This window comes from Cervus elaphus, chromosome 28 (genome assembly GCF_910594005.1).
Source record: "Cervus elaphus chromosome 28, mCerEla1.1, whole genome shotgun sequence".
NCBI lineage: Eukaryota > Metazoa > Chordata > Mammalia > Artiodactyla > Cervidae > Cervus > Cervus elaphus.
The window spans coordinates 35,194,356-35,219,882 of NC_057842.1; the positions used below are offsets into that span (position 1 = coordinate 35,194,356).

Here is a 25,527-nt window from a genome sequence, read left to right on the forward strand (position 1 = left end):
ATCCTTCCTGCACACTTCCGTGATGATTCTGGCTCTTTCTGAGGTCTTCTTTACACCCCTAACACACTTTATGTTGTTTCAACCATAACTCTCAGCTCTTAATATCTGCCATCTATTATTCCTCACTTTTTCCATGTGTCATCTGGTTCCTCACCAATACTGTGAATTACAAGGGAGCGAGTGTAACATATTTTACACTTGCACATGGCTGTATGATCGGCGAATGACAAATTTGTACTTATTATTAATTAATTTTCCTTCTAATGACAACAGTTGGAAAATTCTCTCATTTATCTTTCTTTTTAAAACACACACCACGTCACACTCATTACAATGTATAATTAGAAAATTGCTCAATTATTCAGTGAGGTACTGAGCTACAGTCAAGTGCAAAGCTGTCAACAGGGCTGACTCTACAATGGGTCCTTGGAAAGAATTAATGCATATTAAACAGAGGAATAAAAGGGAATACACTTGAAGCTTCTTTTTTTGAAAATTAAATAATATATTTCAAAGAGAAAGAGATTCATAATGATAATTAAATGGGTACAATTCTTAAATAGGCAAAGCTTTTATAACAGTAAGATGTCGACAAACCAGACGACTAGGAAACTTAAAATACATTTTAAATCCAGATTGCACAAATTCTTCACATAAACAATTCCTTTAATGAAACATGTACACTATTTTCTATAACTTAATTTGATGGTAGAAGGGGAAAATCTTCTAGATGTCAGTGGACTCATCTGTCAAGTTAGTTACAGAATGAGGGATTGCCCTTTCACAGAGGTTTCATCAGCTCAAGATATTTTCTTTACCCTCCAGCTGATCCTCACTTTAATGCCTTTTCACTCTGCTTAGGACACGGGCCAAGCTCCAGAAACATGGTCCATAGTAGTAACCTGGCTGACCACATCTTCTCCTTCAGCTCCTGGTCCTTAAGACCCCTGGTCCAACTAGGATTCAATAGGGAATTTTTTTCAGTTCCTCAAGCCTTATGCTTTTCTCCAGCCCTCTAAATCGATTCTTTTCTCTGCCTAAATCACTCTTCCTTTCCTTTCTTCCTTTGACTGGATAATTCCTGTTCTTCCTCAGCCTCAAGAAGTCTTCTCTGGTTCCGTGCCTTCCTCTCACAGTCAGGGTTAGCTGCATTATGCAAAGTTGCTTCAGTCATGTCCGACTCTTTGTGACCCCATGGACTGTAGCCTGCCCAGGCTCCTCTGTCCATGGGATTTTCCAGGCAAGAGTACTGGGGTGGGTTGCCACGCCCTCCTCCAGGGAATCCTCCTGACCCAGGGATCGAAGGGATCGAACCCTCATCTCTTTAGTCTCCTGCATTGACAGGCGGGTTCTTCACCACTCAAGCCACCTGGGGAGCCCCAGGGTTAGCTACTCCCCTCTTTTGGGCCTTCGGTGTCTCTGGACTTCTATCACTGCACTGTTGCACTATAATGCAATTGTCAGGTTTTTTGTTTTGTTCTGTTTTTTTTGCCTTTATCCCCTCAGTACATGGAGAATTCTTTGAAAACAGCTACCATCTTGTTTATTGGTATGATTTTCAGTGCTGGTTGTAAATCTTAATTATTAGAATTACCCACAGATAAGGCTTTTGAAGTTTGTAAATTTGCATTATTGCAAAAAATGGATGTTGTGGTGGAAAACACCATGTGTATTTGCTAAAAAAAAAGTCCAGGAAAAAAAGAAACATTTGCTTTCAAAGAGGCACAGCTCAGTCTTTGAAGAAATCTTTATGAAGTTTGTCAGCCAACTTTATTTTTAATTGAAAAGAGTAAAAAAAAGACAACTACGAAAAGTTCATATCTGCTAAATATTGCTCAAACGCTTCAAATAAAACCTAATACTCTAGAAACACTTAGTAATTGCAGCCATCCCTCAAGGGCTCAAAGCCAATACAGAGAGCACCAAATTTATTAGATGAATGCACAGATTTTATGTCTACAAACATAATTCCCTTTTGAATTGAAGAGGATGTTATAAATTCTTTGTGTCTAACATTTGTAAAGATAAGAACAATAGAAGAAAAACTGCCACAACCCACCTTGACATGTCTACAATAGAACTACCCATCAGGCTGAATTGATGGGAGAGCGAAACAGCAGAGAGTTTCAGGAACTAAAATAGAACATTTTTTTTGGCAAAGCTTCTTGCCTTCCTGTGTTCAGCTGAAAAAATATGTGTGTAATAATTATTAGAATTTCTGAGAACACGTCCTTTCCTGGTTTTTTTTCAAAGCTTACTTACCAAAATTCGTTCAAGTCTGCAGACTTAGTTTAATAAGTGCCTTTTCTTCTAGGTTCCAGTCACTCTTGTCTGAATGAAATACCTTGAGGCTAAAATTGATGTCAGAGAAAATTGTTTTTTAGCATTGAGCTTTTATTTTGGAAACCATTTCATCACAGGGTCACAGATTGAAGTGATCTAAAATCTTCAGTTTTACATGGGACAAAGTCAGCTGCTGGTGGGACTTTGGTTTGTCCCTCCCCGTGAACTTTAGGTCTGGGTGTAATCAGTGAAATTCAGGGCAAAGAGCTGCAGTGACTCAGCCAATTGGATTTACATCCTGGTTCCATTAACAGCTACTGGGCCTTGGACAAGTCATAAACTCTGTGTACCTTCATTTCCTCATCTAAAACGTGGGTCATGACAGCAGCCATCTCTTTTTTGTTCCTTTGAGAACTAAATAACACAATTCTTGGAAAACACTTAGCATTAGATCCCACCCAGATGACCAGTGGGCAAATATGACCCATAGACATCTTTTATTTGATCATTTCAGGTGATAAGAAGTTGGCTTAGTGGCCAATTTAAAAATCGAGGAATTTCCCATAAAAAGTAAGATTTCTGGCTTCTTGAAAAAGCAAAAGGTCAGGCAGCAGATACTGCTAGTTGGTGACCACCCATACACCCACTGCATCTGCTATGGCTTACAGGGGCAATTCCCTTATTAACCAAAAGCTCCCCGCTTCAAGCTCTCTCCCTGCCTACAGTTATCATTGCCAGCCTCACAGTCCTCAAGAGCATGATTCTGGGTCATGCCATAAGCAGTCTCTCAGAAGGTTCTCAAGGCTGATTAAACCTCGGTTGCCCACATGCATTAATACACTTTAAAAAATAAAATTTTATTTTTTACAGCAGCTTTAGGTTCACAGCAAAATTGAGCAGAAACTGCAGCAACTTCCCTTATACTCCCTACCCCCACATATGTATAGCCTCCTCTTCTATCAACACCCCTCATCGGAGTGGGACCTTTGTCAAAATCAGTGAGCCTATACTGACAGATCATTATCACCCAAGTCCATAGCTTACAACAGTGTTCACGCTCTATGAGTTTGGACAAACATATATAGATTACTAACAACATGTGTCCATCATTACAGTATCATACAGAGTAGTCTCACTATCCTACAAAATCTTCTGTGTTAATGCATCTTTTATTAGCTTTCAACCCTCTCAGCTGCACTTCCCCTTTTCCTCACTATACTTCCTGGGACCCACTCCCAAATAAACTAACAGTACCCAAATTCTGCTTCCCAGGTGGAGCAGTGGTAAAGAATCACCTGCCAATGCAAGAGACACAGGTTCAATGCCTGGGTTGGGAGGATGCCCTGGAGGAGGAAATGGCAACCCACTCCAGTATTCTTGCCTGGAGAATCCCATGGACAGAGCAGCCTGGCCAGTTATAGTCCATGGGGTCCCAAAGACTTGGACACGACTGAGTAAGTGAACACACACACACGCCCCCAAATTCTAATCTCAGGATCTGCTTTTGGACAGATCATGATCCTCTCTTCTAGATCAGCAACGCCTGTAGCTAATAAGCAGATGCAGCCCCCAACTCCTCATAGACCCCACCACTCACACTACCCTGCACAAGCACTTTCCCTTGGCCCACTGTGTCCACACAAATGACCTGCCTGTCTGTGGACTTCTGAGCTTGTAATCCAAGAGCCAGACCAGCCCCTTAATTTCACAAAGAAAGCCACCGAACACAAACAGGAGCAATGACTTGCCCAGTTAGATAGAATTTCAATCTGGGCTGCCGCTGCTGCTGCTGCTGCTAAGTCACTTCAGTCATGTCTGACTCTGTGTGACCCCAAAGACAGCAGCCCACAAGGCTCCCCCGTCCCTGGGATTCTCCAGGCAAGAACACTGCGGTGGGTTGCCATTTCCTTCTCCAACGCATGAAAGTGAAAAGTGAAAGTGAAGTTGCTCAGTCCTGTCTGACTCTTAGCAACCCCATGGACTGCAGCCTACCAGGCTTGTCCATCCATGGGATTTTCCAGGCAAGAGTACTGGAGTGGGGTGCCACTGCCTTCTCCATCAATCTGGGCTAGAACCCAAAATCTATGGTTCCGAGTTCTGGGCTCTCAGATGCCCCATTTTCCCTGAAGCAGATGCCACTTATCATCAGCCTAGGAAATTTCTGTTTCCTTGTTTCTTAATATTTTCTTGTCTTCGTCAATTCCAATACCCTCCTCTTCATTTGGATTTCAAGTGGATGAAGCTTGGGATTCCAGAGGAGAGAATATTCCTAGGCAGGAGAGGCTTCACGACTAAGCACCCAGTCACCTCCCCACCCCTGCACTTCTGAGGGGATGCTGCTAATTCGAGCAGAAGAAAAGAGAAGGGTCAGATGGAGCCCCAGAGACAGGACAGTGAGGATCAGATGAAGCTCTGGGAACCTGGAGGACAAAAGAGGGAGGAAAATGGATAGAAATTCTTTCCAATGAGATTAGAAAATCTAATTTGACTTCCTTCCTGTCTCAAAAATCCACCTGCAATTGAAAAATGTGGATGAAATCAATCATGATATATCTTCAAATTGGAAAATTTGAGTCAGAGATCCTAGACAGAGGCCAAGTTCTACTCTCTAAATTGCTGTGTGACCTTTGGCAAGTAGCATTAACTCTCTGGGGCTTTGTTTCCTCATCTGACAGATGGGTATAATGGTAATCCCTGCTTGCTGGCTCTACTAACTCCAATCATATGTGAAGTACTCACAATATTCTAGGCACTATCCTGGGAACTTTATGTATATCTTCTGGTTTATTCTCAATTTTGAGATTGGTTGTTATTGCCCTCATTTATCCGACAAGGAAACTGAAGCTAGAAGGCTTAGCCACATACCCGCAGTCACAGCTGTGAAGGCTGTACCTGAAATTCAGACCCAAGCTGTTCAACTTCACAGCCTATACCCAGATCTCCATGCTACTCTTTGAAAAAGCACTTTGTAATGAGTGCTAACATTATGAACCTCACATTTGAAGTATCACATTAATCAATTTGAGAATAGACAGGAATGAATGCAAAGGAATCTCATTAATAGAACTGGTATTGGTTTTATGATACCACGAAATTTTAGCCACTATCACATTTTGGTCACTTATTGGTGACATGCCACAGTTCAGTTCAGTTGCTCAGTCGTGTCTAACTCTTTGCGACTCCATGGACTGCAGCACATCAGGCTTCCCTGTCCATCACCAACTCCCGGAGCTTACTCAAACTCAAATCCATTAAGTCGGTGATGCCATCCAACCATCTCATCCTCTGCTGTCTCCTTTTCCTCCTGCCTTTAATCTTTCCCAGCATCAGGGTCTTTTCCAATGAGTTAGTTCTTCACATCAGGTGGCCAAAGTATTGGATTTTCAGCTTAAGCATCAGTCCTTCCAATGAGCACTCAGGACTGATCTCCTTTAGGATTGACTGGCTTGATCTCCTTGCAGTCCAAGGGACTCTCAAGAGTCTTTCCAACACCACAGTTTAAAAGCATCAATTCTTCGGCGCTCAGCTTTCTTTATAGTCTAACACTCACATCCACACATGACTACTGGAAAAACCATAGCTGTGACTAGATGGACCTTTGTCAGCAAAGTAATGTCTCTGCTTTTTAATATGCTGTCTAGGTTGGTCGTAGCTTTTCTTCCAAGGAGCAAGTGTCTTTTAATTTCATGGCTGCAGTCACCATCTGCTGTGATTTTGAAGCCCAAGATAATAAAGTCTGTCACTGATTCTATTGTTTCCCCATCTATTTGCCATGAAGTAATGGGACTGGATGCTACTACAAACAAAGCTAGTGGAGATGGTGGAATTACAGTCAAGCTATTTCAAGTCCTAAAAGATGATGCTGTTAAAGTGCTGTACTCAATATGCCAGCAAATTTGGAAAACTCCGCAGTGGCCACAAGATTGGAAGAGGTCACTTTTCATTCCAGTCTCAAAGAAGGACATGCCACAGTCATTACTGAATTTTGAGGAGAGTCAGATTGGAGGCAAATCACATTTTACTTTGCAATGAACAGTGTATGAAAAGGCATTAAGTTAGTCATAGTGTTAAAGATGTCATACTTTGCTTACAGAGCCAATACACTTTCCAAAAGCACATGTGTCTGTAGATTCCTGCAGTATTGTAGGAAAGTGCTCACAGATTTCTTTAAATGCCTGTGCATTTGAAGTATTTGGCTTCAAATAATTCAAGTACTTTATAACATAGCAGGTGTATGATTATCTTGTTGAGTCACAATGTCATGAAAAAAGTATCCTGTCGAACCACCTATTTTCTCATCCACTAACTGACCTGAGTATCAATCCCAGATAAAACAGATACTTGGGAAAATGAACAAATGATGACAATGTCAAGAGAAGGAGAAAAATGAATCAGGTCATATGATTATAGCATTCTTCGGCGGTTCCTCCAATATATGTCTCACTAGATTAAAATCATCAGCATCATCTTTAAGTATATATCTAGGCTGTTGGGGGTGGGCCCCATGCCCTGAGACATTGCCCCTCCATCCTCCTTTTAGAAGCTCATATACACCCAGGCAGAAAATACCCATGAATTCCAAAGACATAGGAGTCAAGTGTGAGGGGTTTTGTGCAAATGTGACTGAGAAGAGAAGGAGGAATGTGAGAGGCGACTTCAGAAATTAAGACAAATAGCTGTGGGAGCTAAATGTCCAAAAGTAAATTTCTGGACTTCAAAGCTTCTCTATCAGTTCAGTTCAGTACACATCCATCAAGAGCTTCCTATAAGGCAGCCTCTGTCTGTGCCCTTGCTACCCCTTGAGCCATAAGCAGCATCTATCTAGTGAACTCGATCTTAGACCTTCTTAACTCAGACAACTGACAAATTGCGATGTTTATAGCTAGCAGCCTAGGAACTATTGCTTTCTTGTATGTTTTTCCTTCCTGGTGGCAAAGCATATCTTATTTCAGAATCTCTCCATGACGAGCGATGCAGCCTGTGATGGAAGACACAATTCCAAAATATGAAATTTCACCAGTTCTAATGTCACAAAGCCAATCATTTGAGAGTAAATATGTCAGACAAGGAGTCAGTTCTCTGGCAATTCATATTTAGCCTTTGAAAGAAATGGCATAACAAATAATCTGGAATTATTTTCTTGAAAAACTTTCTTCCTATCTAGTAGTGGATGCAAGACTTCATCTTGAAGTATTTACTTAAAACAGATTGCTGTACTTTATAATAGTACAAAATTTATCACATGAAGGATGTTCACAAGCTTTCTTTCTCCAATAGCTCCTCGCTCCCTCTCTTCCTTCCAAAATTAGAAGGAGAACATCTTGTGGAAAGAAAGGTTGATTCTGCTTCGTGATAAAGTGCCGAGAAAGAAAAGGGTGATATTGAAGAATAAAAAGAGTGTAATTGAATGGGGAACAGAACAGTTTGGGGTGTGAAGAGAATGGACAAAAGGAGAAAGAGGATTTTTTAAAATGTAGCTGTGAGCTGTGTTGTTTCCCACCCCCCCCCCCTTCAAAAAACCTGAGTAATTCTCAACTATCTGGGCTATTAAGTGTCAATTATTTTGGCTCCTCAGCTGTGCATCTGACCACACTGCCCCACGAAGGCTGAACTAGGTGTGTCTGAAAGAGAAGCAAATGTTCGGGGTCTCCTGTCAGAGCCTCTCAGCTGTTGGTGACTCAGAAAACACCTTTGCTGATCCAAAAGGAAAAGCCCTGGAGAAGAATTTCAGACCACTCTCATGGAGATAAAGAGTTCAGAGAAATGGAAGGAAAGGGAAGAACTGTTTAGAGACAAGAAGAAAGATGGGAAGACCAGGCGGCAGGGAAGGACATGAGAGGCACAGGAGAGGACCCCTGGACTGCAGCCCTAAGCCTGGAGCCCAGGTTCCTCACACCCCGGAACAGCCCATCATGGCTACGGATGACGGGCAGAAGGGGAACCTGCATAAGTCTCCTGTGCGCGAAGCATCGGGACCAAACTGAAGGGAACGTTGCTTTGTGGCTGCCCAAGGGCTTCCCTGTCACATCCGGGCAGATGGCAGGCCTGCACCCGGCGGGGGGCATCCCGGTGGCCCACAGCGAGTGGCCGGCCTGCTGCATCCAGGGCAATCAGGAGAGCGCGGACCATCCTCGCCGCCCTCATCTGTCAGTAATCACCACGGACTTGTCAAAACCAAGGGGAACAGGTCAAGCCTGCACAGACAATGGAGAAAATCAGATTCTCCCCAAAGGCCTCTTGTAAAAGCAATTCTGAAAGCAGTGACAGAGGGGAAAAACAATTTTTTTCTGTCAACCTCAACAAAGGACTTTAGGATATTTCTTCACAATGCCTTTCTGGGAGAGCTGACAAAGGTCAGAAAGTGAAATTTCTAAAAGTTCCAGAGCTGTACAACACATTTGAAGTTTCAGAACAAAGGGAGGATTGAGTGTGAGCAAATATGTCTAACACCCTTAATTTCAGGTTTAGATAGAAATACCAATTAAATATGAAAACCTCTATATTCATTCACAAATCTGTTAAATGGGGGCTTCCCTGGTGGCTCAGTGGTGAAGAATCCACTTGCAATTCAGAAGTCCAGGGTTCGATCCCTGATTCAGGAAGATCCCCTGGAGAAGGGAATGGCAACCCACTCCAGTATTCTTGTCTGGAGAATCCCATGGACAGAGGAGCCTGGCAGGTTATAGTCCATGGGATCACAAAGAGTTGGACACAACTGAGCTACTAACACTTTCACTTCACTTTCAATCTGTTAAATATTTATTAATGTTTATACCTCTAGATACCAGGTAAATAGTTGACAATAAGATAGACATGATCCCTCCCCTCTTTTTTACCTGAAACCTTGAAGAGGTACCATTTACATGTCACAAAATGCCATCACCTTCTCCTATACAAATCATAAAAAGAATCCATTTAAGGAAAATACAAAGGCCCATTCAGAGTTCTCCTCTGTGAAAGACCTACTGATAAGACTCACCCTGTTCTCCTATCTCTTCTTTAAATTTATTTTTGATTGGAATATAATTGCTTTACAATGCTGTGTAGTTTCTGCTATACAACAACATGAGTCAGCTCTATGTATATATGTATCCCCTCCCTTTTGGGCCTTCCACCCATCCCCAACACCCTACCCCTCTAGGTCATCACAGAGCACCTAGCTGAGCTCTCTGTGCTATATACCAGCTTCCGACTAGCTATCTGTTTTACACATTCACCCACTCTTTCTAATTCAAGAGTGAAGGTAGACACAAGTAGAAACCCGGGCTGGCACTTAACCAGTGAGCTTAGTTCATGTTCTGTTAGTGCTTAAAGGTCCAAAATAATAGGTAAGCAACTTGTAAGAACAAGTCATTAATGTTACAATTCTATTTACTTATCCTTTAAAATATGTAATTACTGAGCACCTGTTAGGAACAGGCCATGTGTGTACTGCTAAAGAGCATGTGGGAAAGTGAAATCCATGGCTCTGTTCTCTCATGGCCACCATTCTGCCTAGTGACATAAGTCATCCTTATCCACAGAACACTAACCACGCAGCATACACCACAGCAGATGCCAAGTACCAACTGAGCTGCAAACAAAATAAGCAAGATCGGTATCTTAGGTATACTGCAGAAACTGCCAACATAACCTTTCCAAATGAAACTAATTATTTCTCCTTTCACCATGCTCCTCCTGTTTTCTATTTCAGTTAATGAAGGCAACTTTCACCCAAGCCAGCCTTCCAAAGCTTGTCTTTTCCCAAATGTTCCACATTTAGTTGGTCACCAACACTGGTAGTTTCTACGACAGAACTGTCCCTTAAGTCAGCCCCTCCTGTTCACTTATTCTGTCACTGCCTACATTCAGGCGCTTATCATCATCCATTTGGACTCTTTCACCAGACCAACATGACCCACCACCTTCTTTCTCTTCCTACCTAAGAGCATCCTCCATACTGCCACCAGCTAACATTCTCCACATTTCCTTCCTCCATAGCTTTGAAGTCTAAACTCCATGACAAGGCCTGGGAGGCTCTGTACAACCTCCTGTAACCCAGTGCCCAAGTGTTTGGTGATTTCCATCACCTGATTTCCATCACTAGTCGAACTCGCAATGTTTACTCCTCACATTTTGATGTCTCTGTATATTCACACATGGTCTGAAATAACCTTCCTCAACTTCCCCTCACAAACTCCTTACTCATCCTTTGAATCTCTACTCACGTAGAAGTAGTTGTTTCTCCTTCTGTGCCCCCAGTCAACATGCTTCATTCTCATCAGCTATGGCACTCATCATGCTTAATCATAATTATCTGCTCATATGGCTATCATCTTCACTCAGTAATGGGCTTTGCAATGGCAGGGATAATATCTTACTTATCTTTGTATTCCTAATGCTTACCACAGTGCTTGGTACATAGTGAATGCTCAATGAATAACATGGCAAGTTCTCACAATATGAGTGGATGGATGTATAGGAAAGGGGAAAAGAAAGAAATCCTATCAGAGCAGTCAGCAAAGACAAATTCATGAAACTCAGTAAACCTCAAACAGAATAAATTGAAAGGATACTATACTTATATACATCATAACCATGTGACTGAAGATTAAAAATTAAAAAAAACTCTTGAAATGAGCTAAAGAAAATAAAATATTACATAAATGAAACAAACATTCAGATAATCATGTAATTCTCATCAGAAACTATGGAGGTCAGAAGACAGTATAACAACATCTTTAAAGTGGTAAAAGGAAAAAGTTGCCAAACCAAAATTCTATATGCAACAAATATATCATTCAAGAATAAAGGCAAGATAAAGACTTCTAGAAAACCCTAAGGAATCTAAGAAAGAAATCTATTATAGCTAATCAGTTGAGACAGGTTGCATGATATAATATCAATAAACAACAATCATTTTTCCTATATACTAGAAAAGAATAATCCAGAAATGAAATTAAAAAAACAAATCCATTTACAATATATTCAATAAGGGATAAACTTAACAAAAGAAAACACATGTAGATTGAAAACTACAAAGCAATGTTGAAAGAAATTAAAGACAATCTAAGAAAATGGAAACACACCCCAGTTCTTTGATTGGAAGACATGATATCATTAAAATGCAGTACTTCCCAAATCAATCTACAGATTCAACACAATCCTGACCAAAGAAAGACATTTTCAGATAAAGAAAAACTGAAACAAATTTTGTCCTGAGTTTTACAAGAAATGCTAAAGAAAGTTATTACGACTGAAGAGAAAAATAATATTAGAAGGAAACTTGGTTCTTCAATAACAATAACAACCAAAAATAAATTAGAAATTGAGAACTGACTAGAAATATATTAAAGACTGGATTTCTCCACTTAAATTCTTTAAAATGATCTGCTTTATATAAAAACTGAAACATTTTCCAATGGGTTTTCAAGTGTAGACTTAATACATATGACAACCATAATATTAAAAAAAATAGCAAAAGGGCATGGTCATGGAATCTATCTGACAGCAAGATTTCTATATTTTACCTGAAGTGGTACAATATTAACTCTAAGTAAACTGAAAAAAATTTAAAGCAATATAGCAAAAAATCAGAACATAATTTAAAATTAAGTACCAAAACACACTCAAATAATCCAAAAGAAGGCAAAAAGGGAGAACAAAGGAACCAAAACCAGAGTGATAAAAAGAAAAAATAAATCAAATGGTAAAGCAATATCCAAAAAATACCTAATATTATGTTAAATGCCGATGCTCTGAAGTCCCTAATTAATAGGCAGAGACTGACAAAAGTGGATAAAAAGCAAGACTCAACTAGATATCCTTAAAAAAGCCATACTTTAAAAAGTAAAACAAAGATTGAATAAAAATGGATGGTAAAAGTATAATATGCAAAAATTAATTATATGAAGGCTATAGATGGTATATTAATATCAGGTAAAATACACAGCAAAACAAAATGTGTTACCAGACATAAGGAGAAACGTTTCATGATGATAAAAAAATTCATCCAGAAAAAACAATTATAAATGTATTTGTGCTTGATAATAGAGGTTCAAAATACACAAAACAAAAATTAGCAGAATTAAAGTGAGAATCAAGTCACTCCAAAAAATCACACTTAAAATTCATCTCTCAGCAACTAATAGACAGCCCTCGTGAAAACATCAGCAAAGACAAAAGATCTGAACAACACTATCAAAAAACTTGACCTTATTGACATTTGTAGAATACAGCATCCTATAACTGCAGAACATACCCTTTTTTTCAAGTGCACATATGCATTTACCAAGATAAGCCATAAACTAGGTTTTACCACAAGTCTCAAGAAATTTAAAATAAATATACAGATATATTCTCTGTTCACAAAGTGAAAGTGAAGTCACTCAGTCATGTCTGACTCTTTGTGACCCCATGGGCTGTAGCCTCCAGGCTCCTCCATCCATGGAATTTTCCAGGCAAGAATACTAAAGTGGGTTGCCATTTCCTTCTCCAGAGGATCTTCCCGACCCAGGGATCGAACCCAGGGTCTCCCACATTGCAGGCAGACGCTTTACCATCTGAGCCACCAGGGAAGCCCCTTCTCTGTTCACAACTGAATTGAATTAGAAACTGTTAGTATTAAGGCATTGAAGAAAACCTCAACTGTCTGACAATTAAACCACATTTCTTAAAAATATATGTATCATGATCACAAAGAACAGCATAAAATACTTTTAACTGAGTGACAATAAAAACCAAAATATATCAAAATTTGTGGGATATAGCTACAGTAGTGCTTTTAAGAAAACAGAAATGCTAGTATTGGACAAGAAGAGAAAACTAAAATTAATAACCTAAGGTTCAACCTTAAGAAGCTAGAAAAATAAAAGCAAAGTAAACTCAAGGGAAAATGAAGGATATAACAAAAGTAAAAGCAGAAATAAATAGAACCGAAAACAAGAGAAAATGAACAAGACTAGAAGTTGATTCTTTGAAAAGATCAACAAAATTGACCAATTTCCAGCTACACTGATTAAGGAAAAGGAGAGAGAACAGAAAGCTGTAATAGGAAAGACTTATCAACACAGATCTTACAGACATTATAAGATAATAAGAAACAGTACCAAGAACAATTTTATGCCAACACAACTTAGATGAAATGGACAAATTTCTTGAAAGTTACAACTCAGGGAAGCTGACACAAGAGAAATGGAAACTGAATCACCTTGTTTCTATTAAAGAAACTCCTTATCAAAACTGCTCCCCAAAGAGAACTTCAGGCCCAAGTGGTTTTACTACTAAATTCTAAGAAACATTCAAGAAAGAAATAATACCAGTCTTATACAAACTTTTGCAATTAGGAGCATGAGATACTGCTCAACTTGTTTTACAAGGTCAGTATAACCCAACACCAAAATCTGAGTAAGAAGATTATAAATTATATCTTAACGAAGTAGTAAAATTTTTCTAAGAAGTAGAGTCCCATTATTTTTATAGTCCTGTAACAGTCTTGGACTATACACAAACGACTTTCGTTATAGAAAGGCCTCGAAGGACTAGATTATAATATAGCCTCCGGTGAAACATATAGTATAACATGTACTCTCTGGATAATTTTTATAATGATTTCGTTCTATAGCAGAGAAACTACAACCTGCAGGTCAAATTCAGCTCAGGTTGTTTTTTTTTTTTTTTTTTTGTAATGCCTGCAGGCTAAGAACGATCCTTACATTTTAAAAGTGTTGTTAAAAAAAAAAAAAAAAAAAACAGAAGTGACAGCATCTACATGTGGCCTGCAAAACCTAGGATATTTACTCTTTGACCTTTACACACAAAGTTTGCTATCCTTGTTAGAGTAACAAGTTTATGACAGGAAGTAATTTTATCATTCTACTATCAGGAGGTGAGGGTAGCCAACAGTGCTTAGAAACCAGGACACCCGGCAGCCCTCCTGTCTTCTTCCCTACACTTAGCTTCTGCTCCCTATTGATTCATTCATTCATTCAACAAATATGTGCATGCGCAGTCATGTCTGACACTTTGCAACACTATGGACTATGGTCCACCAGTCCTCTGTCCATGGGAATTCAGAGCTGGACATGACTGAGCGACTAACACTCTCACTTCACTTTCACATGCATGCACCATATTACTATATTCATCAGTTGTTAGTTTTGCTACTTTTATTTTTCACTTTTTTCCTTTCTCTCTCCCCTCAGCCTGCCCACCCCCTTTTCTTTTTCTGAGTCAACTGACAGCAACTTTCAAACATCAAGTCACTTCACTCCTAAATCCTCAAGCATATATACCCTAAGAAAAAGGATATTCTCCTAGAAAAATCTCCATATCATTATCAAACTCAAGAAGTTTAACATGATACAATATTATTAGCTTCTCTACCATTCATTTACCAATAATTATTCATAATTATTCAACTTTTCCCAATTGCCCTAACTATATTGTGTATGTGTGTGTGTGTGCTGTAAGTCCAAGATCCATTTAATAATCACATATTGCATTTAGTTGTCATCTCTCTTTAGTCTCTGTGCTAGAGCTCAGTCATTCCTGACTCTTTGTGCCCCTTTGGACTGTAGCCAGCCAGGCTCCTCTGTCCATGGGATTCTCCAGGCAAGAATACTGGAGTGGTTGCCATCTCCTTCTCCAGGGGAATCTTTCTGGCCCAGGGATCAAACCCATGTCTTCTGTGTCTCCCTGCATCGCAGGCAGATTCTTTACCCACTGAGCCATCGGAGAAGCCCAAATATGTCAGTTCAGTTCAGTTGCTCAGTCGTGTCTGACTCTTTACAACGCCATGGACTGCAGCATGCCAGGCCTCCCTGTCTATCACCAGCTCCTGGAGTTTACTCAAACTCATGTCCATTGAGTCAGTGATGCCATCCAACCATCTCATCCTCTTGTCATCCCCTTCTTCTCCTGCCTTCAATTTTTCCCAGCATCAGGGTCTTTTCAGATGAGTCAGTTCTTCGCATCAGGTGGCCAAAGTATTGGAGTTTCAGCTGCATCACCAGTCCTTCCAATGAATATTCAGGGCTGATTTCCTTTGTGTAGGGCCAGTCCTATTATTTATCAGTCGCTACACCATTACATCTGCAATATAATGATGTACCAGATAAGCACGCCTGCCCTTAACGTGTCCACAGGTTCTGCAGAAGGGGTCTCAGTGTTTAGTCAATGAATGATTCAATCGTCCCAGCCCTGTCTTTCCAGAGTCATGGGAGCAACAAGGATTAGATACGCCATCTTTTTGCTGCTGGAGCTTACTTTACACCATGCACTGGATGTCATGCTACTCCGAACCTGACATTTCTCATCATTATAATAAAAAGGTAATAATACATTTCAAAATAAATGATGGAAAAACTAATGTGAATGTATACAGATACAAATATATTATTATAGCCTTATCTTCCTCAACTGAGTGTCTCAAAATAGTCCTCCCAAATGGAAGCTCCTTTGTAAATCTCACATTTAAAATAAAACTAACACAGTTGAGCATTAGGGAAAGATAATGCTGAGGAGGTCTTGTTAATGCATCCAAAAATAACATGCTATTTTAAAGTTAATGTAAAAATCTCCAGATCCAAAGGATATGCATCTTAATGTGCTAAAAAGCATTAGCTAACATTTACTTTGCCACTGATAATTATTTGGGTTCTAAGTCCAGAAGGTGTAAGAAAGATTGTCAAAAAGAGTCAAGGGCACCATTAATATGGGTAAAAAATAAAATATAATTCAACAAAATGCAACTGAGAATATTTTTCTGGATAAAGTGATGGAATCAATTATTTATTTAATGAAATAGAAAAATTTGGTGATCCACCAGAGGGAACACATATTTGAGAGTGCTGAATGAGATGACCATGTTTATAAGGCAACATGGTGACCAAAATAATCAGAATGACTTGGAACTGGAGAAAAAAATACCAGAAGAGAAACAAGACTAATGGCACATCACCTACAAACTTCAGTTCCCAATGGATAAATTAAAAAAAAAAAAAAGGTGAGAAAAGCTAAATAGGAACGATTATAAGACTTAAGACCTTAATTCAAGGGAAGGGATTTTAAACTATGAAAAATATAGATTGAAAGAGTCAAGGTCAAGGAACTGAATTGGCACCTGAAAGGTATTTAATAAGTAAAGTCCTTTAAAGCCAATAGCTTTTCTATGTTATAGGAGAGCACAATGATAAATCACAGCCTAGGGAAAAGAAGTAGGCTGAATAATATCAAAGAGTTTTTAAAATACCCACAATAACCTTCCTAACAACCATTCTTATTACATTGGAGTCACTGGGAACTGTTATTGGGAGAGAAATAACCTACATTGCATATAAATTGTATAAGGTCTGATCCCTGTTATTACTTTATAGCCAAAGAGGGGAAGAAAAAAGGCAAAGGGAGGGATGGAAAGAGTAGGGGATATTTGAAGTTGAGGCATCTATTTCTACTCCACTTCACTGAGGCAGGAGCTTGTGACACTCTGATATGTCCAGCCCCAGTAAATGATTAATGTTTTTCACAGGACCTCAACGAATCTCTCCTTTTGAGGACATCCTTAGCCAGACTGCAGTATTCTCTACTTGGCTTCTACTTGTTTCTCCAAAGCTGCACAAAATCACACCCTACTCAGAATAGATTAGAGCAGAAAGCATTCTGGCCAAGACTCCTCCTGTGACCGTAAGCCACTAGCCAAGATGAGAAGCAGCAAGGTAAGATACTGACCTGCCGACAGTGATGGGAAACAGAACCAAAAACCCAGGCGAGATTATCCCACGTCAATGTCCCAGACCCAGGAATTGCACCGTCAAAGCATCGCCTAAAACAATATCAGACACACACCTCTGACCATATCTCCGCCTACTCTCCCCTTCCAGTTTTACTGTTCTTGTCATTCTGCAAATGTGTTAGACTGATCTAGCCTCTGCAGCGCTGCACTCGGAATGTGATTCCCCCAGAGGGAAGCATAGTTTGCTTTCTCACCTCCTTCTAATTTTTAATGTCACCCTTCTCTGGCCACCCTTAAAATGGACCTCTTCCTCATATGTATACCCTGTCTCTACTTTTATCCAAAATACTTTTCATGCTACATGTACACTATAGAGTTTATTGACTTATTTGTTTATTTTCTGTCTCCCCTCACTGGAATAAACAAGAGGGAGAAGGATGCAAAGCTCAGTAAGTAGGGAGAGTTGGATAGTGTAATCCTCTTCTTCAGAGCTCAGTCACGCACATTAACTATGTGGTAAAGAATCCACTTGCCAACACAGGGGACTTGGGTTCCATGCTTGGTGGGGGAAGATCCCCTGGAGAAGGAAATGGCAACCCACTCCAGTATTCTTGCCTGGGAAATCCTATGGACAGAGGAGCAGAGCAGGTTTATAGTCCATGGGGTTGCAAAAGAGTCAGACATGATTTAGAGACTAAACAATAACAATTCACATTAGTATCTTGAAGGCTGCCAAGTATTACTAAAAAAAATTAACCCTTTTCAGTAAAGAAATATTTTCAACTTTGTCAAACTTTTGTAAACAAAATATTTAATCTCGTAGCATTTATTAATAGCTATCAACACACAAGCTGGGGAACACAGTTAAGAGATGGTGCCCCTGTTTACTTTCTTTTTCCTTCAAGGAAAAATGACCAAAATCATTCTTCAAAATGAATATAATTGTCTTTTGTAGATCCTTACCCTTCTTGAGTTTGTGATGGACAGGGAGGCCTGGCGTGCTGCGATTTATAGGGTCACAAAGTCAGACACAACTGAGCTACTGAACTGAACTGAACTGACCCTTCTTGATCACTACCCTGTGTATCTAAAGCACTTGGTGAAGCATCTCTATTTGTTTAATTACCACCTGCTCTGTTCCCCTGCTACTTCTCTCAATATTCTTTCTTTGTTTTCCTCAGTTATTTCCAATCTACTCTTTCATTTTTAACTAGATGCACTTCAAAAGTTAAAGTTTTTTCTTCTACTCTTTTTGTCCTCAGATTGATCTTTTATTTTCAATCTTCACAGCTGTAATGATCTCATGACTCTAAACGAAATCCCAAATTATATTTCCAAAGACCAGTTTAGACGGGGCCAACTGCTATCTTTTGCAAAAGAGCATAGTTTAAAAATCCAGCATCTTCATCCTCTTAAACTGGATTTTCATCCCCACCCCTCCCATTTCTGCCCCCTGCTGCTGCTGCTGCTAAGTCGCTTCAGTCGTGTCCGACTCTGTGCGACCCCATAGATGGCAGCCCACCAGGCTTCCCCATCCCTGGGATTCTCCAGGCAAGAACACTGGAGTGGGTTGCCATTTCCTTCTCCGATGCATAAAGTGAAAAGTGAAAGCCCCCTAGACATACCATTTTCCCCGTCTACAAAACTTTGAATGTTGGCTCTATCTTTACTATTTTCTCTTGCTTCTCTGTACTCTCTCCCAATCCCACTATTCAGTGTTCTCACTCTTCGCACACTCTTTCAGTGGTTACTGTGTTCTTTTGACCCCTCTCCATTCCCTATCCTGCTTTTCTTCCCCCTGTGGAATATAACTACAACCTGACCAACTCCTGCCTCAGTGGGGTGGTTCTACTATGATCCTTCCTAATTTGTCCTGTGTATGCAAGCCAGAATCCTTGAAATATAAGCTTCTCTCCCTCACCTAAATACTTACTCCTCTGTGTTAATCATCTCTATTTCTCTTTGTATTCCACAGAGTCATGACTATCCCTCCAACTACTTATTTTCACTGATCTCACTAGACTCTTTCCAGAGCCGTTGAGTCTTTTGGAAAAGACTAAAAATGAAAGATAGGAAAAGTATGACAAATAAAGTCTCACTGATACTTATTACCGTGGAAAAGAAGAAAAAACAATACAAGAGATGGGAAACAGAGACACTTACCTCTGAAGGTGTGTTGTCTGCCAGTCCTTATATTACAATCAAACTATCACATGCATCAACGGAATGGAGCGGGCCATAGTATACAAGAAAATTTAAAAGTCAGGTATATATTTTGGATTTTGCATTTGATTATGAAATCTGAGAATTTAAAAAAAAATATGAACATAAAACTATAACTTTGTACAACATTAAATAACACTGAGTCAAAATGGATGCAAAACTAAGTGTAATTCTGCACCTAAAAGTAAAACTTCTAGAAGAAACAGCAGGCAAAAATCTTTGTGATGTCTTTGGGTTGAGCAAAGAACTATCATAAAAGACATAAAAAGTGTGGGCCATAAAAGGAAATACATAAGTTTGACTTTATCAAATCAAAAACTTTTGCTCTTTGAAAGATAATTATCACGTGACTAAAAAAGACAAGCTACAAACAGACTGGGAAGAAAAATTGCAAAACACATATGTGATATAGAGCTTATGCCTAGATTACATAAAGAACTCCTGCAATCCAATCAATAAGAAGATTTTTAGGTGAGGGAGGGGACAAAAGATTTGACAGTTATTTTGCCATAAAGGAGAAACAGGTGGTCAATAAGCAGATGAGAAGATATTTATTATTATTAACTTATTAGGAAAGTGAGATACCACTATGCACCAATAAGAAAGGTGAAAATTAAAAAGACTCACCATCCCAAGTACTGGTGAGAATGTGGAGTAACTACTGCACAGAAAGCAGTAACTTTCTGCACTGCTGCTGAGACTATAAAAAGCTACTACCATTGTGCAAGAGTTTGACAGTTTCCTACCAAGTTGAACAAATATTTGCCATATGATACAGCAATCTCATGCTGAGGTATTTACCACAGATGGGAAAAAAAAATTTTTTAAAAAGATACATCCGTTTAACGGCCTGCTCATGAATGCTTCTAGCAGCTTTTATACAACTGCCAAAACCTGGAGACAATCCAAATGTTGATCAGCTGGGATTAATGGATAAACAAATAAAATGGAATACTTCCATGATAAAAAGGAATAAACTGTTGACATACGCACCAATAAGAACAAATCTCGAAGTATTATTCTAAGGATGAGAAACCAGATGCAAAAGACTACACACTGTATGATTCTATACATACTCTGTTTATTTCATTCTGGAAAAAAGCAAAGACAGAAGTCTAATCAGTTGTTGCCAGGGTCCGGCAGTGGGACTGACTACAATAGGGCACCAGAAAGTGTCTGCAGTGTTTGAAAGCTCGCTCTCTCCATTGTGGTGGTGGTTACACAACTGAATACTTTTGTCAAAACTCATTGAACTTCATACCTAAAAGGGTGAATTTTACTGCATATAAGTTGTACCTCAATAAGCCTGAATTTTTTTTTTTTTTAAAAATCAAGATGTTTTAAAAACCAGAAAAGAGAAGGTAATTTTTTTATTTTTCTCATCCCAGCCTCCTTGCTAACTTCTGTCCCCAACCATCTTCATACTGAAAACATTTCTCAGTATCAGCTTAATGACACATCTTTAAATCTTTTGAATAGCAAAATCAGTGTTCAGAGTGGTTCTAAAAGTTACCTGTGGCAAACAAAATAGGAGTAAAAATTTTAAACTATAAAATTTCCACAACTCTGGGATTCACAACAAGGGTATTCACAAAACAAGAAATTGATCAGAACCTCCAGTGTGATGTCAACATTCTTACTAACACATCCTGAAATCAGAATGACTTTTTCCTTTCATAAAAAGTCTTAAGCTAAAAGTGAACTCCATCTATAAATGAAGAATAGCCACCCACTATAAATTCACAATGAAAATAACTAGCAGTTCCAGTCACACTGAACTACTTGCCTGTCCCTGTAGTGACCATTATTTTCCCACCTCCAAGTACTGCTTGCTGTGTTCTGGGCACAGGTTGTGCTGTTCTTCCCATTTTGTCACATCTGAATCCTTGCTGTCCTTCAGGGTCCATTTCATGCTCTGAAAAGTTCAAGGTCCTTTTGAACATCCTCTGATCAGTGGTGTGCTCTGCCTTTTGTGAACTGCCTGGCATCTCTCTTACAATTCCCCCATTTCTACAACAGACTTATGTGGGTACTGACATAATTAGTCTACTGGATTGCAAGCTGATGGATGCTGGAGCCTCGTGTGAATCATCCTCAAACTTCCCACAGCACCTAGTACAGTGTCTTGAAGGAACAGCCACCCAATAAACATTTGTTGAATGACCAAATATTAAGAGTCGGTTGCATTTGATGTGATTGCAGAAAATGTGGTGCAAACACAGAAAATGGTCCACTTGAAATTTTTATTGACCTCTGCTTTGTGTCAAGGTAATAGACTTATTCTTATATAAGATATATTCTGGTGTCTTTTGAAAGTATAACACACTTATTTGAAAACTATCAGATAAAATATATGCAAATTCAATGGAAAGAGTTCCCAAAGGCGAAAGCTAAAACACTTTGAGCAGCAAATGAAATAAAGTTGCATGGGAATGTAACTAAAATTATAAAATATATATCCATACTGACATAAATAGATGATTGAATAAATAGAGGGAAGAGAACAATCTCCCATTGCAGAGGAATTCTAAATAATTTATACAGATCTACTGCTATCAAAGAGGTGGAACTCAATCCCCACTCCTTATACAGGAGTGACTCCTTCCAAAGAATACTGTATGGAAATGGGAGAGGGAGAAAGCGGACAAATACCACCTCAGCCAACTGATCAAGACTAAAATCAATGGTAAGTTGAGTTGAGAGTATGTATCTTCGACACAGTGTGATAGGAATGGCATTTTTCCTTCGCTAAGCACATAATCCCAGTCCAAACACAAGAAAAACATCAGACAAATCTCAGTAAGGAACCTTCCACAAAATACCTGACCAGTGCTCCTCAAAACTGTCAAGGTCATTAGAGACAAGGAATGTATGAGAAACTGTCAGATCCAGGAGGAGAGACAACTATGAATACAAATAGTGTGTTCTCCTGCATAGGACTTTGGAAAAGAAAACTAAGAAAATGGTGTTTAGTTCATAATAATGTATAATTATTGGTTTGTTAAAGATAACATACTAGCATAGAATGTTAACCATGAGGGAACTTGATGTGGAATAAATGCGAACTCTGTACCATCCTTGAAAATTGCCTGTAAAGCTACAACTGTATAAAATGTAGCTTATTTTTGAAAAAATACACAAGTTTCAAATGTTAACAAGTTTACTGAAACAAAAAAATATTTCCAGGCAATAAAGATTTAAGTAATATCACATGAGACTCACCCTATAGAGAAACACTTTCCTTGACATACTGTATTCCGGGATAAAAAGTGGCAGATAAAGTTTCTGAAAACAAATAAGCTGAATATTTCTAATATCTATCCTAAAATTGTTTTATTTATAATTCAAAAATAATTGCTTCATTATTGCATATGATTTCCTTTATCTTAAGTTCACAAAGAAGTAATGTGATTTTATACTGAAAGCAATACTGAAAAATGAATGACGTTATTTACAGAAATTCATTCTGTGGTAAGCTTTATCTAAAATAAATTCCACTTAAGGAGATCATTGATTTCTCTTTAATCCCTCCCCCTCTCACATAATGGGCTTCTCTCGTAGCTCAGATGGTAAAGAATCCACCTGCAATGCGGGAGACCTGGGATCAATCCCTAGGTTGGAAAATCCCTTGCAGAAGGGAATGGCAACTCACTCCTGTATTCTTGCCTCGAGAATCCCATGGACAGAGGAGCCTGGTGGGCTACAGTCCATGGGGTCACAGTCCATAGGGTCAGACACGACTGAGTGACTAACACTTTGACTTTCTTCCAAATTATTATTCGAGATACTGTGGTGGAAGGAACTGGGAGAGGGTTGTTTTCTGTGTAGTTAGTTGTTGTTTAGGATGGAAGATAACAGAGCATATTGGGATTTTGTAAGAGTTCCTCTAGAGTCTCTCAGGTCAATACCTTCCAGCTGACTGATGTGAAGCAAATCACAGCTCTGGGTCTCAGATTCCTCATTTATAAAATGAAAAGATTATAATTCACAATCACTTATCTCTAAATTCATTCTAGCTAAAAAAAAAAAAATCTAAAGTCTGAGTATAATTTCACATTTGCCTTTCAAATAAGGATGGCGAGCCTGACTCCCAGTAACCCCACACCCTCTCAAGGGCAGGCTCTTTGAAATTAAGGGAAATACAGATGGGAGTTTATGTGTCTGCAACAGAAATTGTGCTGCAGAAACTAGGACTCATTGGGACCAACATACTTAACTCAACTTTGATTTCAAAATTTGTTTCATGCATTGGTGGTTCAGTGGTAGAATTCTCACCTCCCCAAATTGGTTTCTTGTTCCCTGGACTCTTCAGAAATGCTAGAGAATAACCCCTCTTTCTTCAGCACAAGCAAGCCAGCATTCAGGCAGATTCAAAGAGAAGGGAAAGAATGAAGAAGAGAGCTTCAAATGTTCCTGAGGAAATAGAGGATTTTAGGAAAATTGTGCTTAAAATGATAACCTTCAAATTAATATTGCTTGAGAACTCAGCGGGGCTGTCACAGTACAGACACAGACAGTGATATAGGGCTCGAGGCCAGAGAGATCAGTTTTTCCATTTAAATAGGCAGAGATAAATAGTGAGGGTCAGCCCCCAAATATATCATGCCAGCCAACTTCCTCCATGTCCACAACCTCCTTAGCATCCATCACTTTTATTACCTTAGTTATTTATAGGTTTGACAAAAGAAGAGGAAGGAAAAGGATGTTCAAAGAGAAATAGCCAAATTTTCACAGCGACTGTGTTCTCCTCAGTCTATAGATAGTTTCCTCACTGCCAGGCCAGCGTCCTGAGCACGCGACGTGTACAGAAGGGCCCCCAGGTTGGCCCAATGCTTTCTCGCCACCATCTTGCATTTCCTGATTTTTGAAGAAGGAGCTCAATATTTTCACTTTGCATTGTGTCCTGCAAAATATGTCGCTGGTCCTGACCATTGCCTTTTCAGATACCTTATCTTGATCTTCAGAAATTTCTACCTACGCTTCTTTTCCTTACATCGAGCAGAGGCATTTTACTGAATACCTACCGTCAGGGCTGATCCATGGAATTCTCTCTGCCTACACAGGTTTCCCCCACTATCCCAAAGTAGAGGATTCACATGAAAACTTTAGTAAGCCGAACTGGCATAAAGCAAAGAAGCAATGACCTTAGGTCATACCTTGCTAACAGACGCACAGATAGATTGAGATAAAGCCCAGATACAGACACAGTTCAAGGCTATGGCACCTGGATGCTGAGATGCTGAGCGTAGTTCCCAGGGAAGGAGTTTGGTGGTACCCCGCTCCCTGCTCAGGGTGTGCACTCTCTATAACAGCTCATTGCAAAACACGCACTAAAAGCAATTTTCGCTTTCTTCCTTTTTTCGTCAAAGCAAAAACCCTTTCAGGTTTCTTTCAGTTATCAAAGCAGGTACTAACATAGGTCTTACGTGAAAGCAAAGTGGTATAAAGTGAACTTTTAAAAAAGCAGAGCATACCCGTATACATTATGGCTTACCATTACTAGAAAAAATTGCTCAACTCAGAAGACTTGAGCCACACACATTCGTAGTTTCTACTCTCTGCCCAACACTTTCCATTGTCCCACATTTCCCAGTCATCTGTTCCCTTCATTCTCAACAACAACAACTTTACCAATTTCCTTAAAACCCTATCAAGCCTTTCATCCTCAGGTGAGACCTTTTCCTTTTTCTTCATTGACGTCCTATAAATCTCTCGGATTCAACATTACCCAAACAGCAGTCTTCATATACTCATCTAAGTCTGCTCCTATTTCAGTGTCTATCATAGTTTTATTCTGCATTGCCTAAACAAGAAACTTGATAGTCATCTTTGACTCTTCTCCACATCAAAATTATTTCCAAGTTTTTCCATCTTAATATTTTTTGGATCTGTTCACATTTGTCCATCCATTTGCCATTGCTTTAATTAACATACCCATAACTATTTTCCTGGTTTACCATAACATCTTAGCTGGTCCCCATGTTTCCAGTCTAAATTTTTTTCCTGATCACCAAATGTATTTTCATGCTATAGTCTTAAAGATTTTATAATAAAAATCTGATCATATTCTGTGATGTACTGAAAAAAACCCTGCCACACATTCTTCCCACTCCTGTCTGTATGCCCATTGGCAAAGCAGTTCTGGCAATGCTCCTCAAAAGTGGAATCTATTTCTTTTCCTCCTGGATTCTGGGCCAGCCTTGTGACTTTGCTTTGACCAACAGAATGTGGGAGAAGTGTGATATGGTGGGAGTTGTGAACCCAGATCTCCAGGGGCCCTAGGGCCCTGCAGATTCCTGACATCACTCAGC

At 39.3% G+C, this 25,527-nt stretch overlaps 1 protein-coding gene and 1 long non-coding RNA gene across 3 annotated transcripts in view; both read right to left on the reverse strand.

Annotated features, from left to right (window-relative positions):
• SLC35F1 (solute carrier family 35 member F1) overlaps positions 1-25,527 on the reverse strand; it is a 411,149-nt gene that overhangs the window by 274,820 nt on the left and 110,802 nt on the right. The window lies entirely within an intron of this gene.
• LOC122685345 lies at positions 1,545-20,973 on the reverse strand. Of its 2 annotated transcripts, none has more exons than XR_006338357.1 (3): positions 20,210-20,973; positions 19,157-19,294; positions 1,545-2,351 (listed from the first exon to the last, which is right to left on the reverse strand). It is a non-coding gene; the product is annotated as an uncharacterized LOC122685345 (long non-coding RNA). The 2 variants fall into 2 exon arrangements; XR_006338358.1 differs by lacking the exon at positions 1,545-2,351 and adding an exon at positions 15,214-17,083.